Source organism: Hemitrygon akajei, chromosome 6 (assembly GCF_048418815.1).
Source record: "Hemitrygon akajei chromosome 6, sHemAka1.3, whole genome shotgun sequence".
NCBI classification, from domain to species: domain Eukaryota; kingdom Metazoa; phylum Chordata; class Chondrichthyes; order Myliobatiformes; family Dasyatidae; genus Hemitrygon; species Hemitrygon akajei.
Window position 1 is genome coordinate 166160791 of NC_133129.1, and position 17653 is coordinate 166178443.

The 17653-nt window shown below is 43.7% G+C and overlaps 1 long non-coding RNA gene across 1 annotated transcript; it reads left to right on the top strand.

Moving 5' to 3' along the window:
* Positions 1 to 13962: 13962 nt before the first annotated feature.
* LOC140729671 (uncharacterized) lies at positions 13963 to 16707 on the top strand. The gene is made up of 2 exons (XR_012099394.1): positions 13963 to 14788; positions 15949 to 16707. It is a non-coding gene; the product is annotated as an uncharacterized lncRNA (long non-coding RNA).
* Positions 16708 to 17653: the final 946 nt, after the last annotated feature.

The window sequence follows — 17653 nt, forward strand, 5'->3', positions numbered from 1 at the left end:
TAAAATCTGTGTTCAATTTTGGATTACCATTTTAATTCAGCTTTTGATCTAGTTTTTAAAAATGTTTTTGCCAAAATTAAATGTATGGTATATCTGGAACATTCCCAGTTATAGTGTATTGACTTTTGTGTTTAATTATATTGTTATAGCACTAATCTCTGAGTTAAATTTGATGTTGAATGTTATTTAAAGTCCAAGCATCAATGTTCATTATGGCTGTGTTGCACATAATGCCTGTCAAGGCCATAGTCACATACAAACTGACCAGATCATGGACAAGCACAGTCAGCAACATTTAATCTCATGGCACTAATATGTTTGGTGCTCTGAGTAGCATAATGAATGCAATCCACAGTTCAAACCATGGCAGCAAGTTTTTGTAAATGACTCACAACATGCTAATTGGATATTCAAAGTTCAAAGTTTAAAGTAAATTTATTATCAAAGTACATATATGTCACCATATAGAGCCCTGAGATTCATTGTCTTACAGGCATACTCAATAAATCCATAGAATAATAACCATCATAGGATCAATGAAAGACCACACCAACTTGGGTGTTCAAAAGACAGCAAACTGTAAATGCAATAAGAAGGAATAAATAACTAAGCAATAAATGTCAAGAACATGAGATGAAAAGACCTTGAAAGTGAGTCCATAGGTTGTGGGAACATTTCAATGATCGAGCAACTGTATGTCACAGAGTAATAAATTAGTAAGTAAAGCTAATAGGACTTGATGTTTCAATTCCTATGATAAGTCGGCACTCTCAGTGTTGGCAGTGGGCTTGGAGTGGTGACAAGGAGGGTAGGTACCTCATCGGGATCATCAGGCGGGCACCCTCCTTCTTTGACGTTTCATTGATACGCCCACGACGTCTCCAGACGGCTCAACGCGGCGTCCCAGATGCACCCCCCTCAGCTCCATACCCTCCTGTCTTCATTTTACAGCCTAATTGTGGTCTTTCCTTTTAATCCAAGTCCAATTACTGCTTTCTTCTGCTGCATTTCACGGGGACTTGATTGCTTGTTGGAGTGAGTAACCCCTCACCCCCATCTTCTTCAATAGACTGGTTAAAGATATAGCCATGAATCCCCTGCAACCCACTTCTACAGGGAAAGTCTCAGTCTTCCAGCCATTCTGGGAAGCTTCAATTGCCAGTTCAGAGTACTTGGTGTTTTTCCTCTCATAAGCTTCTTCAACACCACCTTCCCATGGTACTGCCAATTCCACAATGTATGCCAGCTTGGCTGTTGTGGACCACAGGACCATGTCTGGCCGGAGTGTTGTAGCTGCAAAGTCTGGGGGAAACACAAGCTTTTTTTCCTGAGTCTATGTCCATTTTCCAATCCCGAGCAACCAGCAGTATGCTTACCTCTTTTGATGGTAAATGGTGCTCTGGAGTGTTGGCATGTGGCCTAGTGGATAAGGCATCAGTCTAGTGATCTGAAGGTCACTGGTTCGAGCCTCAACTGAGGCAACGTGTTGGGTCCTTGAGCAAGGCACTTAACAACACATTGCTCTGCAACGACAACATCGGTGGCGTGGAGAGGGGAAGGCTCGCAGCTTGGCCAACTGCCGGTCTCCCATACAACCCTGCCCAGGCCTGCGCCCTGGAAACCTTCCAAGGTGCAAATCCATGGTCTCACGAGACTAATGGATGCCTATTATTGGTGCTCTGGAGGTTGGCCTGCCAGTACAAATGGTGCGATGTGAACGTTTCTTGCTGATGTTTGTGGGAGAACATTTGTGGTGGTTTGCCTCTGTTCCAGGATTGATGCCAGCTGTCTGAGAACTTGGTTATACCACCAAGTATACTGCCCCTGGCTGAGGCTCGTGGTGCATCCTGTTAAAATGTGCCTTAGTGATCCAGGTACTTGACAAAGAGCAAGTGGGGTCTTCTCCCCACCACTGGTTCAGGTTCTGGGGTGTGGGTAGGAGGTCGTAAGTGGCTCAGATGACATTAGAGGTGCGCAAATAAAGGACCCATCACTACACCACTATATTGTGTTGAACTGATGTAACACTGACTTCCCGAGCACCTTCAAGGGTAAATTCGAAGTGGCGCAGTTTGATGGATAGGATTAAATTCTCCTGTTTCAGCCTGTTACAGCTGAGAATCACAACTGCATCCAAGTTCTATACAGTTAATAAAGATGTTTTAATATGATTGAACATTCTACTGCTGCTTAAAACTGACAGAAATAATGCTGGCTGTGGCCGTGCTATCCTCACAAGGAGGACTCCTCAGTGGAAACAAGGCTGTCAGTCGGGACTACTACTGCATTTTTAAAAATGAGGTTTTCGACTCCCAGTACCTACTATCTTGCTGCTGTAATGTACAGTCTCTGAGAAATCGAAGATCTCAGAGTTAGGATGCAGTATCAGAGGCACATTAGGACCACTTGCATCCTTTGTTTCATGGAATCCTGATTAACCCCTTCTGTATCGGACACAACAATTCAGATTGATGGGTTCACTGTACAAGGTCAGGATAGGACTGTCGAGTCTCTCAAAAGCAGAGGTGGAGGTGTATGCCTCATTATCAACTCTCGGTGCACAAAGGTATCGGTGATAATCTAATCTTGCTTATCAGACTTGGAATGTCTCGCAATGAAGAGTCATCTATTATGTAGCAGTGTACATTCCATCTCAGGTCCATGTCGAACTCTAGATGAGATGATATATGAACTCTAGATCATGAAACAGCACAGCCTGACACCTTCCCCTCATTTTGGGGGATTTTAAACAGGCCATCTTGAAAAAGTCACTAAATAATTACCATCAACAAATCACTTGTAATACCAGAGGCAACAACACACTTAGCCACTGTTACTTCACCGTCAAGATTGCCTACCGTGCTATTCCACATCCACACTTCTGAAAGTCTGGTCACCTGGCTGTGCTTCTACTCCCTGAGTATCGGCAGAGACGGAAGACTGCAGCAACAAGACGAGGGAAGGTCAGGAGTATTTCCAGGACTGCTTTGAATCGGTGGGCTGGACTGTGTTCAGAGATTCATCTTCGACTCTTGATGAGTATGCTGCAGTTGTTACTGACTTCATTAAAACCTGTGTGTATGAGTGGGTGGCTATGAAATCTTGCTGTACTTTCCCAAACCAAAAGCAATGGATGAACCAGGAGGTTTGTCATCTGCTGAGGGCTAAATCTGTGACATTTAAGTCTGGTGACCCAGGTCTGTGCAAGAAAACCTGGTATGACTCGCGGGAGGTTATTTCAAGACCAAAGAAACAATTCCAAATGAGGCTGGAAGTGACATCGGATGCACATGAACTCTGGCAGGGTTTGCAAGGCATTACTTCCTACAAAGTGAAACCCAACATCATGAATGGTAGCGAGGCTTCACTACCAGATGATCTCAACACCTTTTACGCACTCTTTGAAATGGGGAAAGTAACTACAGCTGTGAGGATCCTTGCTGCACCTGGTGACCCTGTGATCTCTGTCTCAGAGGCTGACTTCTGGCCTCTGAGACAGAGATCACCAAAGGTTTCTGGACGGTGAAACCTCACAAGGCTGCAGGCCCCAATGGAGTACCTGGTAAGGCTCTGAAAACTTATGCCAACCAACTGGCCGAAGTATTCAAGGAAATTTTCAACCTCTCACTGCTACCGTCAGAAGTTCCCACCTGGTTCAAAAGGACAATGACTATATCAGTGCCCAAGAAGAGCAGTGTGATCTGCCTTAATGACCATCATCCAGTAGTACTCACATCTATGGTGATGAGATACTTTGAGAGGTTCATCATGGCTAGAATCAACTCCTACCTCAGCAAGGACCTGAAACTACTGCAATTAGCCTATCACCACAATAAGTCTACAGCAGACACAATCACAATGGCTCTTTACATGGCCTTACGTCACCTGGACGATACAAATATTTATGTCAGGATGGTGTTCATTGACTATAGCTCAGCATTTAACACCATCATTCCCACAGTCCTGATCGATAAGCTACAGAACTTTGGTTTCTGTACCTTTCTCTGTAATTGGATCCTCAACTTCCTAACCGGAAGACCACAATCTGTGTGGAATGGTAACAACATCTCCTCCTCAAATACAGTCAACACTGGCACACATCAAGGACATGTGCTTAGTCCGCTGCTCTACTCTCTCTATACCTATGACTGAGTGGCTAGGCATAGCTCAAATGCCATCTGTAAGTTTGCTGATGATACAACCATTGTTGGCAGAATCTCAGATGGAGATGAGAGGGTGTGCAACAGCAAGGTGTACCAGCTGGTTGAGTGGTGTTGCAGCAACAACCTTGCTCTCAATGAAAGTAAGACCAAAGAGCTGATTGTGGACTTCAGAAAAGGTAAGGCAAAGGAAAACAAACCAATCCTCATAGAGGGACCAAACGTGGAAAGAGTGAGCAATTTCAAGTTCCTCTGTGTCAGTGCCTCTGAGGATCTCACCTGCTCCCAACATATTGATGCAACTATAAAGAAGGCAGGACAGTATCTGTATTTAATTCAGAGGTTTGGTGTGTCACCTAAAATACTCAAAAAACCTGTACAAATACACTATGGAGATCATCCCTGTCTGGTATGGGGGAAGGGGAGCGGTCTACTGCACTGGACTGAAAGAAGCTACAGAAAGTTGTAAAATTAGTTGGCTCCATCATGGTACTAGCTGACATAGTATCCAATACATCTTTAAGCAGTGGTATCTCTGAAAGGTGGTCTCCATTATCAAGGACCCCATCACACAGGACATGCCCTCTTCTCATTGTTACCAACAGGAAGGAGGTACAGAAGCCTGAAGGCACATATTCAGTGATTCAGAAACAACTTCTTCCCCTCCGCTATCTGATTTCCAAATGGACATTGAACCCATGAACTCTACCTTACTTTTTAAATATTATTTCTTTTACTTTACTATTAATTTAACTATTCAATATACATACTGTAATTGATTTTTTTCTGTATTTATCATGTCTTGCAATGTACTGCTGCTGTTAACTCATCAAATTTCACAACATATGCCAGTGATATTAAACCTGATTCTGATTCATTAGGTCCTTCCCATTGCACCAATACAGCCTTAATCATGCACAGGAAACTGAGTCTCAAACACCCAGCCACTAATCCCCTGGATTAGTCAGGTCACTCGTCTGAGTGATACTGGTACCATGTAACCCAGTACTACCTGTCACATGGTCAGGTGATTGGCGACTAAACCCGCTCCCTCCCCCCCAGGCTTGCCTGGTGAGGAGGGTGGCTAGAAACCCTGCAGGATGAAAAACAAGACCTGTCAAAGGGCGGATGAACCCTCTCGTAGGGTCAACGGCCATCTAGCAAACACGTGCCGTGGAGCGCAGAAAGGGCATTCCTTGCATCGAAACTTGGTCTGGCCATTCACTGCAACAGAACTTCCCCCAGCCATCTTGGACCCCACCGTGTCGCTGGATCCAGGAGAGGATGTCAAGAGGGTTGGTCTGGATCTGTGCAACTCCCTATTCACCTAAAATCCATTCACGCACACACTGTTCCTTTCTGAGGAGTGGGGTAATACCCTACTAACTGACTGAAAGGAACCATCATCAAACTATGGGATGGATAGCCAGAAGAAGAAGGATAGGGTAATCCAGTGAGCAGTTTTGTCTCTGTATCTAAGAAAGGATGAGCCCGCATTGGAGAAGGTCCAGAGGTTTATGAGAATGATCCTGGAATTATAGGGTTAAAGTATGAAGAGTATTTGTTGACTCTGGGCCTGTACTTGTTGGGGTTTAGAAGAATGAGGGAGAGTGAACGTGGAGTGCCTGGGACCAGAGGGCGTAGCCTCTGAATAGAAGGGCATCCCTTTAGAACTAAAATGAGAAGAAATGTCTTTAGCCAGATGGTGGTGAATCTGTGGAATTCATTGCCGCAGATGGCTGAGGAGGCCAAGTCCTCATATTTAAAGTGGAGTTTGATAGGTCTTCAATTAAAAGGGAGACAAAGATTATAAAGAAAAAGCATGAGAATGGAATTGAGAAGGAAAATAAATCAACTATGATCGAACAGTGGAGCAGACTCAATGAGTCAAATGGCTTAATTCTGCTCCTATGTCTCATGGTTCAATAGGTACATTTAATGTCAGAGAAATGTATACAATACACATCCTGAAATTCATTTTCTTCACAAACATCCACAAAAACAGAGGAGTGACCCAAAAAATGACAGTTAAACGTTAGAACCCCAAAGCCCCCCCAGCTCTTCCTCCCACACACAAGCAGCAGCAAAGCAATGAACCTCCATCAGCAAAAAAGCATCAGCACCCTCCATTGAGCACTCAAAGACACAGACTTGCCGTGCTCCAAAAACTACACATTCACCCAGTAATTCAACATACCACAGGCTCTCTCTCTCCCTGATAAAGGAAAAAGTGGAGTCCCCATTTCACAGTGAGAGGGGAGATATAACAAACAGCTCTCTGATTTACGATGTTAAAAGTCTGAGTTCTACACCCAGGGAGTCGTCCCCGGAAAGTCTCTGGACACGCAACCCCCCAGCAGCTAACCCACTGCTCCCAATGTTCCGTGTTCTCCCACGATGCCTCATTCAGGGGTACCAGGCTGGAATCAGCATGTCTCCAGAGCCATGAAAATCTGGAACCCTGCAGGTGCATTAGTCTTCCGGGCCGTGTCCTTGGGAGATCAAAAAGCGGCAGGTGGTGAGGCCCTGAGAGCGGGTCCCATTCCCACAAAGAACCAAAGTCAGAGTGTAACTCCAGGCCAGAGTCTTCAAAAGAACCTTGAAAAAGAAAAAAAAAAGATATCAAAGATCGAAATAGAGCTGTTTCTGAAGATGCAAGCAAAGGAGTTGCCGTTTAGCACCATCTTAACTTCGCTCCGCCCCTCCGAGACTTATGGTCCATTAAAAATAAACTTTTTAAACAGGCTTGGACGTGGAAAGGCACTGAACAGCTCTACACACAGATTGAGGAAGGCCTCATATTCAGAAGAACAAACTAAGGAAGGAGCAGGATTTGGTCAAGTGTCTCTTCAAACCAGGTCCACCATTCAATTTGAATCCAATCCTGCCTGAGCTGATAATTCACTTTCCTCCCACTTCTCCAGAACCTTTATTTCCATGTACAGTAAACCAAAAATTTATTTGCCTGGGTCTTTGAATATTTTCAATGATTCTACCTTCATTGGTTTCTAAGACAGAGAATTGAAAATACTATTGCCCTTTTGAGAGAAGAAATTCCTGATATCATTCTTAAATAACCTAATCTTAAACTACTGTATATCTCCAGTACTAGATCCCCCAATTTATATGTATACTTATTTATCACATGTACATAGAAACTTACAGTTAAATGTGTCATTGGCGTTAGCAACCAGAACACCCAAGTACGTGCAGGAGGGCAGCCACACATTCCAAACCAGCATAGCATCCCCACAATGCTCAACATAACGACACAGAACACAACAAAATGGAATGTGCCAAGCAACAAAGCAAGAGAAGGGGAATAAGCCCCCATCTTCCCTCGCTTCCACCCATCTATCCATGCACATACACAGTCCCCTAACCCCAGAACAGGCCATTTTCTCTGGCCTCCAGCGGACTTGTGGATTTGCAAGCAGAATGCCATGACTTCCCCAGTGGACTTGTAGAGATTCTCAGAGTCAGGCTCCTGCCATTTAGCCTCAACTTCTGGATTTCTAGTCAACCTAGGGGATGATATATCCTCTCAGCTTCAACTTTCAGTAAGCTCTCCTCTCACTCTTCTAAATTTCATTGAGGACAGACCTTATAGGATAATTCATCTCAGCATAGCAAAACTTCTCTGAATAACTTCTAATGTATATCCTTCTGGAAGGAGACCACAATTCAGATTCAGATTCAGATTCAGTTTATTGTCATTTAGAAACCACAAATGCAATGCAGTTAAAAAATGAGACAACGTTCCCCCAGAATGATATCACAAAAGCATATGACAAAACAGACTACACCAGAAAATCCACATAACGTTTGGCAATCCCCAATCCAGAGCCCGGAGAGGCTGCTGCGTATTAATATCACGCTACCGTCTAGCGCGTTCCCCGGAAATGAGCTCCAAATCTACCAGACAAAAACAAGACCAAAGACTAAAGCTACAAGACCTGCACAAAACCACATAATTACAACATATAGTTACAACAGTGCAAACAATAACATAATTGATAAAAAACAGACTATGGGCACAGTAAAAATAGTCCAAGATGTTAAAGGACTGTAAATTCAAAAGAAATCACCAGTTTCCACAAGTCCCCAGGGTCCCGACAGACTCGCCATCCCACACCGGCCGCAGAAGAGAGTGCCCCCGCTATGGACTTCTAAGGCGCCGCCCGACTCAGCCTCGCAGACACAGCACTCACCGAAAGCGACCTGAGTCCGTCAAAAAAATATTCGACAAGATATTCCAGATGTGGCCTTACCAACACTGAACAAATCTTTCTCTATTTTAATATTCCATCCTCTTTGCAAGCCAACATTCCATTTGCCTTCCCAATTAACTACTTGACTTGATGATAAATTTCTGTGTTTCTTGTACTGGGTCACTACATCTGCCTTTGCACAACATAATTTTGTAGTCCTTTTCCGTTTAAACCACACTTTTTTTTTCCTATTAGATATTAATCTCTACTTAAATATACACTGTGACCAAGACTCCAGAGCACTCTTTGATAAAGAATTAAATATTTACTGTCCTCTGGATGAGAATATTTCTTTGCAGTTCAATTCTGAATCGCTGGTGGCTTAATACAAGACTGTGACACTTTGTTCTAAATAACCAGGCCAGGGCAAGCATCATCTCTTACTCTGGCTTGTCAAACCCAATGAGAATCTTACTGGTTTCAATGAGATCACCTCATTCCTCTCAGCCGGAAAGAGTGTAAATCCAATCTTCTTCACATTTTCCCAGAAGGCAAAACTCCACATCTCAGGAATTAATCTGGTGAACCCTGTTGCATTTCATCAGCTGCAAGGATACCTCCCACAGGTAGAAAGAGCACGATATTCCACATGTGGTTCCACTAGGATTTTCTATAATGTTGTCCTAGCAAGAGACACAAATATATCGCCATAACATACGCCATGAAAGGCACCACCACATAATGCATTCAGTTACCTCCATATTTTGCCTCCAAATGTCAGCATTTTCCCTCCCCCCTCCCCACTCTCTGCTTTCCACAGCAATTGCCCTCCCCATGACTCCATTGTCCACCTATCCCACCCTACTGATTTTCCTCCTGGTGCTTATCCTTGTAAACAGGACAAGGGCTACACCTGCCCATACTCCTCCTCTCTGACTAGCATTCAGGGCCCTGCAGCTGAGGCAACACTTCAACTGTGAGTCTGTGGGGGTCATCTACCATATCTACTGATCCTTGTGTGGCCTCCTCTATACCGATGACACCAACATAGATGGGGGGACTGCTTCATCAAACACCTTCACTCTGTCCGCTATAAAAGGTGGGCTTTCCCAGTAGTCATGCATTTGAGTTCTACTTCCCATCCCCATTCTGGCATGTTGGTCCACGGTCTCCCCTACTGCCACAATGAGGCCACTCGCAGGTAGCCTCCAACTTGCTGGCATGAATATCAATTTCTCCAATAGTGGTAATATCTTCCCCTTAACCCTTCTCTCCTTTTTAATTCCCTATTCTGGTTCCTCTCTTACCACTTCTCTTCACCTGCCCATCACCTCCTCCTGGTGCCCCTCTTCCTTTCTCCAAAAGCCCAATCTCCTATTAAATTTGTTCTTCTTCACCCCTTTACCTCTGCCTATCACCTCCCAGTTTCTCACTTCATTCCCTCCCCCCCAAAATGGTTTCACCTATCACTGCCTATTAACCTCCACCCTCCACCCACTAACCTCCAATAACCTCCACCCACCTTCTTATTTTGGTTTCTTCCCATTCCTTTCTAGCCCTGATGAAAGGTCTCAGCTTGAAATATCGATTGCTTATCCCTCTCCATAAATACTGCCCAAGTTCCTCAAGCATTTTGTGCATGTTGCTGTGGATTTTCAGCATCTGCAGAATTTGTTGTGTTTATAATCAGCATAAATAGAAGTGTTACCAATGGTGAAGTTCTCAAAGACTGTTCAAAGTTAGTTCTTCTCAGAAGATGACTTTATGACAATTGGAGCAACAGAATGCCTGTAGCTTACGGGATGTCCTAATGTCCATTATAATTGGCAGCTATGAAAAAATCTTGGCTACTCTACCAAAGGGAGCCAGACTAGATTGATGAAAATGACCAGGTGATGAACACCGTTTACTTTAGATAGAAGGGGTCCACTTTCCCAGTCCAAAATATGCCGCAGTGCATCAGTGAGGTCCTGAATAAGGGCAGTGCTATGGTTGATACAATGGAGAAGAGTTGTCAGTAAACTCCCCCAGCATCAGTGTTGAGTCTTCCCTGACTACCTATCATCATAGGAGAAAAATAGTCGAATTTATGCCAGCTATGTAGAAGTCCAGAATTTAGTGAAGAATAAGAGATGACAATATCTTTACTTAGGACTGCGAAGGCACAATAACCTAAACATAGGATATGACTCTGACATGCCTTTTGCTTTCACTCCCGCCATGTATGCATCCAGCTGAGCACTGTGCAAGCTCACAACTTCATGGGAATGTCTCATGGTGGCTGACCAGTCATCCTCTCTGATGGAATACACTCACGTCTGAGAGATCTTTTACATAAACCTACACTAACCAATGAAATTGAAATACCCCTTTGATTTAGCACTAATTTTCAGTAACGTTAGTTTTACCTCCTGTACCTAATGAAGTGGTCACTTGTGTGTATGCTCTTTCTCTTCTGCTGCTCTAGCCCATCCACTTCAAGGTTTGCCACGTTGTGCATTCAGAGATAATCTTCTGCACACCACTGTTGTAACACATGGTTATTTGAGTTACTGTTATTTTTCTGTCAGCTTGAATCAGTCTGGTCATTCTCCTCTGACCTCTCTCAGCAAGGTGTTTTTGCCCACAAATTTGCCATTCACTGGATGTTTTTCTTTCTACCATTTTCTGTAAACTTCAGAGACTGTTGTGTGTGAAAATCCCAGGACATGAGCAGTTTCTGAGATACTCAAACCAGCTCTCTGGCACCATGGTCAAAGTCACTTAGGTCACATTTCTTCTCCATTTTGCTGTTTGGTCTGAATGACAACTGAAACTCTTGACCGTGTCTGAATGCTTTTATGTGGTGATTTGCTGCCACATGATTGGCTGATCAGATATAGAACCATAGAGCCATAGAACACTACAGCACAGTAATGCTAAACTACTAAACTATTATATGGTTGTGCTGACCCATATAATCCTTTAAAAAAAGCACTAAACCCACACTACCCCATAACCCTCCATTTTTCTTTCATCCATGTGCTTGTCCAAGAGGCTCTTAAATACTCCTAATGTTTTAGCCTCCACCACCATCGCTGGCAAGTCATTCCAGGCACTCACAACCCTCTGTGTAAAAAACTTACCCCTGATGTCTCCCCTAAATTTCCCTCCCTTAATTTTGTACGTATGCCCTCTGGTGTTTGCTATTGGTGCCCTGGGAAACAGGTACTGACTATCCACCCTATCTATGCCTCTCATAATCTTGTAGACCTCTATCAAGTCCCCTCTCATTCTTCTACGCTCCAAAGGGAAAAGTCCCAGCTCTGCTAACCTTGCTTCAAATGACTTGTTCTCCAAACCAAGCAACATCCTGGTAAATCTCCTCTGCACCCTCTCCATAGCTTCCACAATCTTCCTCAGTATGTGCGGTTGGGAGACTGTAGGTCTGACACGGTGGTCAGCAGCACAGGAGCGCCGCAGGGGACCGTGCTCTCTCCGGTCCTGTTCACCCTGTACACATCAGACTTCCAATATAACTCGGAGTCCTGCCATGTGCAGAAGTTCGCTGATGACACGGCCATAATGGGGTGTGTCAGGAATGGACAGGAGGAAGAGTATAGGAAACTGATACAGGACTTTGTGATATGGTGCAACTCAAACTACCTGTGTCTCAATATCACCAAGACCAAGGAGATGGTGGTGGACTTTAGGAGATCTAGGCCTCATATGGAGCCAGTGATCATTAATGGAGAATGTGTGGAGCAGGTTAAGACCTACAAGTATCTGGGAGTACAGTTAGACGAGAAGCTATTTACAATTCAACCGCCAGGAGTAAGATATGTTAAAGTGCCGGGGTAAGGACTCAATGTATTTAAGTAAACTACTTAAGAACTTTTTAAAAGCTATTATTAATGCTTTTTGAGAGGGTGATTTTAGATGCATATCATATTTTTACTGAGTTAAGTATTGTATGTAATTAGTTTTGCTACAATAAGTGTATGGGACATTGGAAAAAATGTTGAATTTCCCCATGGGGATGAATAAAGTATCTATCTATCCTATAATGAGGTGACCAGAATTGAACACAATACTCTAAATGCGGTCTCACCAGAGGTATTTGCTTTAACAAGCAGGTGTACAGGCATACCTAATTGAAGTTGGGTTATTGCTGTTTCAGTTGTTAAGACGAGCTAACAGCATATTAAAGTACCATGCGTAGACAAGTTCTTCAGATTCACAGTAAGGTTTCCAGCTGCATTCTTTCTGACAGCTTTACCAGCTCAATAGTTCTGATTATGGAGCCTGTCTTTATGATTACATTTTGGACATTATAGCTCTTTGAAGGTTGGAAAAGAAAAGATGCGGTTAAACAATGTGGTACAGCCAACCACTGTTCCTTCAGGTATGGTTAGACCTGACAGCTTTGACCTCACTTTTGCTGCCTGTCATTGTTGACAGCTGTTCCTAACTTTCAAAAACACTTTGAAGTATCTCAAACAGAAAAAAACATTTTTTTTTAAAGTTACAAAGACATATAAATAATTTTAATGAATTTAAAATAATTAAACAAAATGCAAATAATTGACAAATTTACATCCACCAACATTTCTTTATTGTTTAGGACATGTTTATATTTTGACCTTACGAATCTATGTTTACATCTCTGCTCCCAGACTGCTATTGTACCGCTTGATTTTTTATATGCCTGCTGCCTTTTATGCATTAGTAATTGATAATGGCTAGTGCACTTAAATTTGTGAGCTGGAATGTAAAGGGACTGAACCACCCTGTTAAAAGGAGGAAGGTATTCTCACATATTAAGCAACTCAAAGCTGACATTGCTTTCCTCCAAGAAACTCATATTCGTTGTTTCGATAACTCCCGGCTTCTGTCCAAGTGGGCGGGTCAGCATTTTCATTCATCCTTTGCCGCTAAAGCTAGGAGAGTCTCCATTCTTATTAACTCAAATATTCCTTTTGAACTCCATAATAAAATATCGGACACAAATGGCCATTTTATTATTGTTTCTGGTAAACTATATAACACTAAAGTTGCACTAGCAAACCTGTATGCCCCCAACTTTGATGATGTTAACTTTTTTGAATGGTTTTTTTCCTCACTACCAGACTTAAACTGGATCCTAAACTGGACCGATCGTCCTCTGTTACCAGATCACCTACCAAATCTGCCTTAGCTATTCAGTCGTTTCTCTCTAATTTTGGTATCTCTGATATATGGCGTTTCCTCCATCCTACGGAGAGAGATTATTCCTTTTTCTCACATGTTCTCCATACCTTCACTAGAATTGACTATTTCCTACTCGATAACCAACTTATCCCATTTGCCCACACTTGTGGCTATCAGAGTATACTGATTTCTGACCATGCCCCAATTACCCTCTCTCTGAACTTTCCCGGTCTCCCTCAGAGGAACAAACACTGGCGGTTCGATTCAACTTTATTATCGGATGATGATTTCGTAAAATTTATTAAAGACCAGATAACCTTCTATTTTAACACTAATACATCACCTGAAGTGCCATCCCAGATTGGGATGCCATGAAAGCATATTTGAGGGGTCAAATAATCTCTTACACAGCAAATCTCAATAGAAGATCCTGTGCAGATCGAGCAGACCTCATTAACCAGATTAAAGATGTGGATCAATTATATGCCCAAACTAAGAACCCTGAATTATACAAGAAGCGCATTGAACTCCAAACTAAATTTAACCTTCTGTCCACTCAACCTGTCGAACGCCAACTTCTCGAAAGCAAGAGCCGCTTTTACATTCATGGGGATAAGTCTGGTAAATTCCTAGCCAATCAGCTGAGGCGTTCTAAAGCCAAACAACATATTACAAAGATCCGGAAGGAGAACGGAGACTTTACATCGGATCATTTAGAAATTAATGACGCATTTAAAATTTTTTATTCTCGGCTTTATTCCTCTGAATCCCTGAATGACAATATCTCTGTGGATCAATTTTTACAGAATCTGAATATCCCCTCACTTTCATCTGATTTCAAAGCCAAACTTAATGCGCCTATATCACTAGAAGAAATATCTTTTGCAATTTCTGCACTGTCCTCAGGGAAATCTCCTGGACCTGATGGGTTCCCTGTGGAATTTTATAAATCATTCTCCTCACTTCTTTCTCCTCAGTTACTTTCAGTATTATCTGATTCGTTTAACTACGGCAAATTGCCACCCTCTTTCAATGAGGCATCTATTATTCTTCTTTTAAAAAAGGGCAAAGACCTGTTGGGGTTAATTAGTATTGGGGTTAATTCGGGACCGCCATTACAGGTCAGGAGTGGCTCACGTAACGCACATCATGTTAGGAAGCTGGAATGCGAGCGAGGGGGAGCGAAACTGGGGACCCCGCTACACCGATACTATTAGTGTCACGCGATACAGTAAACAAAAGAAACAGGTAACTCGTGAGCATATGGCTGCGGGCCAATAAGATGGACACAAGTGCCCGATATTACCTAATATGTAGCGGGGGGTTGTGCTGGGGGGAAAAGGGATATAAATGAGCAGATTGTAAGGGGAGGGCGGAACGCGCCTTCTCCAGCGGGGGTCTTGTCTCCTCGCTGTGCCAGTTGCGATTCTGCCAATAAAGCCACGTTTTGCTATATTCCGGTGTTGGTTGTGTCTCTTCCTAAACGAACACAGGGCAGAATTTCAAGCCCAACATTTGGTGACCCCGACGTGGGGAGGGAGAGACAACACAGGCTGGCGGGTCCGACAGCAGACAACTTGCGGCCGCAAGCTCGACTAAGGTCAGGAAGTGCCTGTTATATCAAAGACTTCCACTAGATAGTTAAATCACTGAGTTAGATCTTGTCTGCTGACGGATCCTCACCAACCCCAAATTACCCTGGGAGAGATCATTCCCGGTGCAGAATCGTGACTGGTAAGTACTAACTCTTATCTGTTTTTAGGAAGATCCTCCGCCCGTGGAAAAGTCTTCTGAGTGAGGGTACCCGCCGCCCACGATGGGCATAAAAGTCTCAGGAGTGAGGAGGAGAAGAGAAAGTGTTCCGCGGTACACCTTAGTGCACGGGGATACTGACGGCGCCTACCTTAGACTGGTTGTTAAGAGGAGAAATCTCCCACGCGAAGGTTAGGTTTTGAAAGGCGACCGTCCCATATTTGATCCTCTCTGTGTACTAGGGAGCCATGGAGCACTTCAATTTCGAGTTACCGAAACTCAGCCATTTGTGTGTTGAGTAACAGAGTATATGAGAGTTTTTAGAAATATGGTAAAATTGATAACTGCGAGTTCAATAAACTAACAGTGAGCAGCCGCAGGGGTCGGACACCATCAAGGTAGGAGTGGAAGTGTTCCTCCGAGGCCCGGGGAAGCTCACCTGGAACGGAAAACGGTGGCATGGTCCATACCCTGTCACCGAGGTCTCCAACAGGGCATTAAAAGGTAAGAAGGGAGGGGGACAATAACTGGCATCATTTTCTACTGGCTAAATAAGACCTCTGGCAAGTGGGGAGCGTTTCTGGGACAGTCGGCTCTAGGACTGTCTATTTCAATTGCTATCTTTATTACGTGTGGTTGTTGTTGCGGGACTATAGATCGAGCCTTGACCGGAAAGGATGGAACTCCACCGGCGTACCAGGCACCCTTGTTCCCAGTGGAAGGGGAGGACACGGCCCTCCCGGAAAGCGGACGCGCTATGGGAGGACACGGACTGAAATGGACCATGGCAAGGGGGGGATTGTGAATTTGTTCTTGAATAAGTTTTCTGAAATGTTGCATGCTTCTTGTAAAAATTGCGGATGTTTAGGGAACCCCTACCCATATTTTGTGACCCTAGGTCGGACAAATCAGGATAAGCAAATAGGCAGGACACGCCAAAGAGTGCCGGGGGACGCTCGCCTCCCTGCCTGATCCCGGCAGCCGCGGAAAAGCTTGTAAGGGGTGTGGCCTCTGGGAGGCCAAGGGAGGGAGTGTTGGGGTTAATTAGTATTGGGGTTAATTCGGGACCGCCATTACAGGTCAGGAGTGGCTCACGTAACGCACATCATGTTAGGAAGCTGGAATGCGAGCGAGGGGGAGCGAAACTGGGGACCCCGCTACACCGATACTATTAGTGTCACGCGATACAGTAAACAAAAGAAACAGGTAACTCGTGAGCATATGGCTGCGGGCCAATAAGATGGACACAAGTGCCCGATATTACCTAATATGTAGCGGGGTGTTGTGCTGGGGGGAAAAGGGATATAAATAAGAGCAGATTGTAAGGGGAGGGCGGAACGCGCCTTCTCCAGCGGGGGTCTTGTCTCCTCGCTGTGCCAGTTGCGATTCTGCCAATAAAGCCACGTTTTGCTATATTCCGGTGTTGGTTGTCTCTCTTCCTAAACGAACACAGGGCAGAATTTCAAGCCCAACAGACCCAACAGAGTGTTCCTCGTACAGGCCGATCTCTCTGCTCAATGTTGATGTAAAGATCTTAGCTAAAGTGTTGGCTCATAGATTAGAAACCGTTATTCCCTCCATTATCTCTGATGACCAAACAGGCTTTATTAAAAACCGTCTCCCTTTTTTTAACATTCGGCGTCTATTTAATATTTTATACTCAGTTCCAACTGGGACTCCAGAATGTGTTATCTCCCTTGATGAGGAGAAAGCATTTGATCGTATAGAGTGGAACTACCTTTTTGCAGTCTTAGAAAAATTTGACCTTGGCCAAAGTTTCATCTCTTGGATCCGATTGCTGTACCTGTGTCCTACTGCTTCTGTTCTAACTTTCAGAAATCCCAAGCATTCAATCTCAAACGTGGCACCCGTCAGGGATGCCCCTTAAGTCCCTTTCTCTTTGATTTGGCTATAGAACCTCTGGCAATAGCATTTCGAAAATGTCCTGAACTGACCGGGATTTGGAGAGGGGGTGTTGAACATAAAGTCTCTCTCTATGCTGATGACTTACTACTCTTTCTCTCATATCCGTCTACATCCTTACCTCTAATGTTTTCACTTCTTGACCAGTTTAGCCAGATCTCTGGCTATAAACTCAACTTACATAAGAGTGAACTTTTCCCAATTAATAAAGAAGCACAAGAACTAATATTTCGAGATCTCCCTTTTAAAGTAGTCCATAATCAATTTACTTATCTTGGAATTACAGTCACAAGGAAGTTTAAAGATCTCTTTCGTGAAAACTTTGTCAATCTTTCATATGCTACAAAACAGAGTCTGGTACAATGGTCACCTCTATCTATGTCCTTGGTAGGTCGTATCAATGTTGTCAAAATGTATGTTCTCCCCAAATTCTTATAC